We start from the raw sequence: 6,939 nt of genomic DNA, 5'->3' as shown, positions 1-6,939 counted from the left end.
TCCCAAGGCCTTAGGGGTAGAGGGCAAGTTGGGATCACTGTGGTCAGTGGTCACCCCCATTTCATCCATTTTGCAGAATGCATCAGAATTACCTTCCTTTGTAAAAAGGAATATTATTCCATTGTTTGTATATGCCACACTTTGTTTACCCATTCATCCATCCATGGACACTTAGGTTGCTTCCACCTTTTGGCTATAGTAAATAATGCTGCTAAGAACGTGGGGTGTACAGATGTCTCTTTGAGGCCCTCCTCTCAACTTTTTTGGATATATACCCAAAAGTTGAATGGCTGTAACATATGGTAGTTATATTTTAATTTTTTGGTGCAACTGCTTTACTGTTTTCCATTACTGCTGCACTGTTTTACATTGCCACCAACAGTGCACAAGAGTTTGAATTTCTCCACATCTTCACCAACACTTGTTATTTTCTGTGTTTTCAGTAATAGGCATCTTAATGGGTATGAGGTAATACTGCATTGAGACTTTGATTTGCATATCCCTAATATCCAACTTTTTGTGTGCTTCTTAGCCATTTGTATAACTCCTTTGGAGAAATGTCTATTCAAGTTCTTTGCCCATTTTTTAAAAAAGGGTAATTGTTTTTGTTGCTGTTGTTGAGGTGTAGAAGTTCTCTGTATATTCTGAATATATATGTTATCAAATATGTGATTGGCAAATACAGGTTGAGGCAAAAGTAGGTTTACAGTTGTGAGTACATAAAAGTTTATTTTTTAATTAAATAATTATTTATTAATTATATTATTTTTCATACAAACAACTGTAAACCTACTTTTGCACACCTTATATTTTTTCCCACTCCATAGGTTGCCTTTTCACTCCATTGATTGTGTCCTTTGATGCACAGAAGTTTTAATAATTTTGATGTAGTCCAATTTCTCTTCTACTTTTGTTGCCTGTGTTTTTGTGTCATATTCAAGAAATCACTGTCAAATCCAATGCCATGAGTTTTTCCCCTATGTTTTCACTGAAAAGTTTTATAGTTTTAAGTTTTATGTTTTGGTCTTAGATCCATTTTGAGTTAATTTTTTTTTAGACAGTGTAAGGTAAGGGTCCAGCTTTATTCTTCTGCATGTGGATACCCAGTTCTCTATAACCTTCTCACCACGAATTAGCACGAGCTTTAGGTAAGAGACAGTTATGTAAGAAAAACTTGCTACTTAGATCTCACTTAACTTTTTCTGACAAAAGAAAAGCATTTATAGCATTTGAAAACAAATTAGAATTAAATATCAACTCACTTCATTTAATCTTTCAAAGATATATTCTACAAATATGTTCGATTTTCTAAACCTAAGTGGATGCGATATGAAACTTATATTTGCGAAAGTATTCACACCTAAATATTCAACTACTGGAACAGTTTTTTCTTCTGAGAAAATCTTCAAGTAATAGTTGGTTTTGGAAATGTCACATTTATGCATAAATTTTGAAGTATTTGGTCATCTATAAGTACAGGCAGGAAAAAGTCTCTGTAGAATCTCATAGACAAGAGAAAATAAATAAATGAAGCATTCGAGAAGAAAATCTACAAACAGTAAAACCCTCAAAAACTTTCCCCATACCATAGCTTCTAAAAAAAAAAAGATATCACTACTCTCAAATCAGAAGTCAAATGGATGACTCAGATATCACTAATTTTTCTCAACTAGCTTAAAACTACTAAATAGACACAGTTTAAAAAGTATTCTATCAACTTGGCATTATTGCCATTTATAAAAGTTATTCCATAATGTGGAAAAAAGAATAAAATAATCCTCCAACTATTAATCATTTCTAGATTATTGTCTAGCAAAACAAATTTTGATCAAACCAATATTTTTCTTCCCATTCTGGTAAATGATTCAATTATAATCTGCAACAAAAACATTACAACTATATTGTGGTGAACACTGTATACTGTTAGTTCAAACGAATACTATTTTTTGTCAAATTTATAATGATATCATCTAACTTGAATGAGTACATTGGCATACAAAAGCTCCACCTTCTAAAAACTGTTTCTAGTCTATTCCATTTTAAATACTATCCAATATCCTTTAACAATATTAATACACCACCAAATTACTTCCTTTGTAGAACAAAGACAAGCACTTTAAAGCTTGTAAAGTGACCAATTCTTAATGTTGCTAAATTAAGTTAAGCAACTTAATGTAATTACTAAATGTGCTGACTTCTTTAAAAATTGAGGCAATTAGAGAAACTGTTTTACTGCCATTTATAATATACATAAATAACTTGGCTCAAGCAAAGTTGTTTGGGCAGGATGACTCTTTCTAAGGGTGGAGGATGGGGTGCTGAATTCTAGTAGCCATTCTTGAAATCATAACTTGCATTCATCCACATCAAACAAAAGCATCTGATATAACAACATTGGATCTCTGTCTGTCTCTTGTTTTGAATTCATATTGTCAAAGTAGTGCACACTCTTACTTTGCTTTATAGCCACTACTGATAGTGTTAATGGTAGTTTTCACCACAGACAAAACAATTTTGATCTGAACTGGGCAGCCTTAAGAATTGTCCATTGCCTGGAGAGGCCCTATACCATACTCTTGAATAAAAATCCAACTACAGTCTCCTAGGCTTGTAAGGAGTTAAGAGGGTTAGGGAATGACCCAACCCTTGGACAACTGGGCCTCAACAATTATTTTCTCTCAGGGAAATAAGGAGTTTGAAGTACATGATACTGGATCCTTCCAGCCTTTAATTGAATAAACAAGTTATGAAAAATAAAAACACTTGAGTAATGAGACATACTGATATACTGTGATTAATCATTTCAACTCTGTAACTAGTTTTTCTATCAATAAATTAAAGTGATTAATTCACCCTTTTACCTTAATGTATTTTCAATTGCTTTCTTCTTGTTTTCTCAATGCCAAAGTCTATTGCTGTCTTTTAAGACTATATTCATCCTTCATCTCCTCCCTCACTTATTCAATCACTCATTCAGTTACTATTTTGTTATACCAGGTACAAGGATGAACTAGTATACAAAGCACTGAGAATTCAAGGGTAAACAAAGCAGACATGGCCCCTGCTCTCTTAAAATCTATAGCCCAACAGAGATGGCCAACATTACAAACACATATAAAATTTCAATTATTATTTCAGCAATGCTAAGTACTAAGATGCTATGAGAACCTATAAATAGGGGGATCTGATCAAGTCAGAGAGATTAGAGAATGCATCCTTGAAAAAGGGACCCTTAATTTTAACTCCATAGACAAGTAGGCCTTAACCAAAAATAGAAGGAAGCAAAAGTAATCCATGCAGGAGAATAGCACAAAGGCCCTACAGTGAAAGTGAACATGTTGAACATGAGGAACTAAAAGAAAAGTCAATGTGTCTGAAACGAAGGGGGGTAATAATGTACAAAGAAACTAGAGAGAAAGGCTCTATAATCATGAAAGGGCTAGAGGCAAGGGACTGATATGACTGGATTTGTGTTCTATAAGGATGACTGTGACTGCAATGTGGACATAGATTTGAAAGACAAAGTGGTGTGTGAATTAGGTGGCCATTAAATTAGTTCAGGAAAGAGAAATCATAGGTAAATCAGAGTACAGGCATACTTTTATTGCACTTCACAGATACTGCATTTTTTACAAACTGAAGGCAAGACCCTCCATAAGCAAGTATCACTTTAATGCAGTGATCTGGAATAAACCACAATATCTCCAAGGGATGCCTATATGAACTACAGTGGAGGAAAGACTAGATAGATTTTTAAAGTATTTAGATAAAATGAATAGGTTTGGGTGATGGGTTGTGTTTGGGAAGTGTATTAGTTATCTACTGTTACATAAAAAAAAATTACCTTAAAACTTAGCAGTTTACAATAAATATAATTTCTGTGGGCCAGGAATCAGGGTATGATTTAGCTGTGCCTCTGCCTCAGGCATAATCATAGACTGTAGTCAAGATGTTGACCAGGGATGCAGTCACTTCAAGGCTCAACTAGGCAAGGGTTCACTTCCAGGCCCACTAATGTGGCTGTTGACAGGCCTCCAGTCCTCAAGGAACATCAGTTGCTTGCCACATGAACCTCTCCACAGGGCTACTCACAGCACAGCAACTTGCTTCCTTCAGAGTGAGGACAGAGAAGGGGAGGGAAATCAGAGCAAGGGGGTGAAAGAAGGCAGGCAAGAAGAAAATCAGTCTTAGAAATGACATCTCAGCACTTTTGGCATTTTGTATTCATTAGAAGTGAGTCACTAGGTCCACTCCACATACAGGGGAGATTCCACAGAGGGCATGCATACCAGGAGATGGAGATCATTGGAGTCCATTTTAGAAGCACCTACTATGCCGAGCAAGGCAGAGGAGACATTGTGATATTAATAAGATTGCGAAGAATGGAAAAGGCCCAGGTTTGGAGAAGTTTTATTTTGGATGGTGAGTTTACAAGGATAAGGTGCCTTTAATTCAATCAATAAATTTGTGTTTATAAAATACCTACTGTGTACTACACACTACTCTAGGAAATGAGATATAAAGATGAACACAGAAAAAGTTTCCTACCCTCATGGAATTTACCTTCTAATAGCTGAAGACAGATAATAAACAAACAAATAAAATTCAGATAATGATAAGGGGTAGAAAGAAAAAAACATAGGATAAAGTTGTAGGTTTTTCTTCAGCTATGGGGTCAAATACCCTTTTCAGGGACCCAAGTAGATTGTTAAAAGCCTAAAGATGTCCCTTAGATTCTTCCTGTACTCTCACTGTAATGCTTGCCTCTCTTACAGCATTTATCAAAAGCTGCTTTGTATTATAGTGCAAGTCAGACTTTGGGTTAGACCAAAAAATGCCACCCCCCCCCCCCAAAAGATATCTACATCTACCTCCTGGAACATGTGAATGTTTCCCTATTTGAAAAAAGTATCTTTGCAGATGTGACTAAGTTAAGGATCTTGCAATAGGGAGATTACCCTCAATCCAAGTCAGTTCTAAATGTTATCACACCTGTCCTTATACATATAGAGGAGAAGACACACAGAAAACAAAGAGGCAGTGTGACCATGAAGGCAGAGATTGGGGAGAGGCAGCCACAAGTCAAGAAAGGCCAACAGCCACCTTCCAGAAGCTGGAAGAGGCAAAGAGTAGATTCTCCTCTAAAGCCTCCAAAAGGAATGCCACCCTGCTAACGCCTTCATTTTGGACTTCTGTTGTCCAGAACTGTGAGAGAACTTCTGTTGTTTTAAGCCACCCACTTAGTAGTAATTTGTTACAACAGTCACAGAAAACTAATACACCCTTCCAGTGTTATTTCCTATCACTGGATTCATGACATTTATCACAAGTTGTAATTCCTTGTTTGTTCACTTGTTTGTTGTGTCTCACCCCAGTAACATGTAAGCTCCAAGAAGACGGGGCCTTCCCTGTGCAGCTAGCTCTTAGCAGTGTCTAGAATATATTGCATTCCTAAGAATTATCTGTTATATGAATGAATAGATAAATATTCCTTCATTAAATAACAAGTCTTATAAGACAGAGACCATGTCTATTGACCACAATTCCCAAAAGCCCCAGCACAGAGCCTTGCAAAAAACTGTTGTTGAGCTAGGTTTGAGCTCTAGAGATCAGGAAGTCTGGGTTCTAGATATTGTACTGCAATTTACAGGTATGTGACTGTCCCACCTGGAGGTTGTATGCATCTAGTATTCGAGGAAGTGTTGGAGTAAGTTTGTTGCTTATCTGCTCTTCTTAGTCCTGATAAGAGCAAATCCAGACAGCATTCATTTTCTCACTCTGTTCATGGTCCACAGTGCTTGGCATATTGCAGGGACAACAAATATTTGAGACTTTGGGTGAATTTCAATATCAGACTAAGCCATACCAGAGAGTGAGTACTGCACCCTTGAGTACATTCCTAATCAACCCTGAAGCTCATTCTCAACAGAAAGGCTGAAAACCTCAATATTCTCAACCTTTAAACCTCAGGGGGGTGGGAACCCCTGAACCACTCGTTCTATAGCGGCTCCGTGAGTGGTACCTGATTGTTAATAACCCTGTGCCACTGACCGAACTCAGCCTGAGGACGGCATCAGCAATGCGTCCCGCCCCAGCTCCATTGCTTCTTGGCCACGGACCCACCTTGGGCGAGCCGGTTTACCCGTCTGAGCCACAGCTCCTCAGCCAAGAGCTGACAATAACATCTACCCTGTAGAAGCAGTTCTGACATAGAAACTAAATGAAGTAACCCAAGTTTTAGACTTAGAAAGCCTGGCTTAATAATGTAATTCTTTTGAGCAAAACACAAAAACCACCCTTGGCTTTTGAACACGTGTGGTGATCTTGAGTACACACTCCCACTTCCTCGGGCCTTCTGAAATGACGGAAGGGGCTACCACACCCTACTATTGCCTCAAGGAACCAAAGTTTGGGAACCTTCGAACGGAAGGCCACGTGGGGGTTCCAGGGTTCCATTACTCGTTCCTTCAGCAACCTACCCGTTCCCAGTGTTTACAACGAGAGCCCAAGCCGAAGCGTCGGGTTTCCAGAAGAGTCCGGCACCTGCGGCAGCCCTAAACCAGGCTAAGCTGCGCTTTCCCGCAGACCCGGGTCAGTACCTACGGAGGGGGCGCGGCACAGCGCGGGCGGCCCAGGGAGTCGCAGAGGCTCCCTCAGTTGCCGGGGTAACGCCGACGTCACCGCGCAGCCTCGGGTACTCGGGTACCCGGGGACCCGCAGCCCACACAGCGCAGCGCGCAGGCGCCTCCTGAGAGCCAATGGGCGCGGCAGGAATGTTGGCGCCGCTCAGCGCCCCTTCCGGTCGCACCGCGCCGCGGGCCGGGCGGAGCGCCGGCGGGAGCCCGCCTGCCTCGCCCGGGCGAGCGGGCGGTTGCCTGCGGCTCGGCGGCCGCGCCCCGTCACGGGGGTTACGCGCACAGTCACGCCCGAGGGCCCGCC

This window comes from Miniopterus natalensis, chromosome 15 (genome assembly GCF_054644295.1).
Source record: "Miniopterus natalensis isolate mMinNat1 chromosome 15, mMinNat1.hap1, whole genome shotgun sequence".
NCBI lineage: Eukaryota > Metazoa > Chordata > Mammalia > Chiroptera > Miniopteridae > Miniopterus > Miniopterus natalensis.
The sequence above is the reverse complement of the archived record's forward strand: the minus strand, read 5'-3'. Positions refer to the sequence as shown.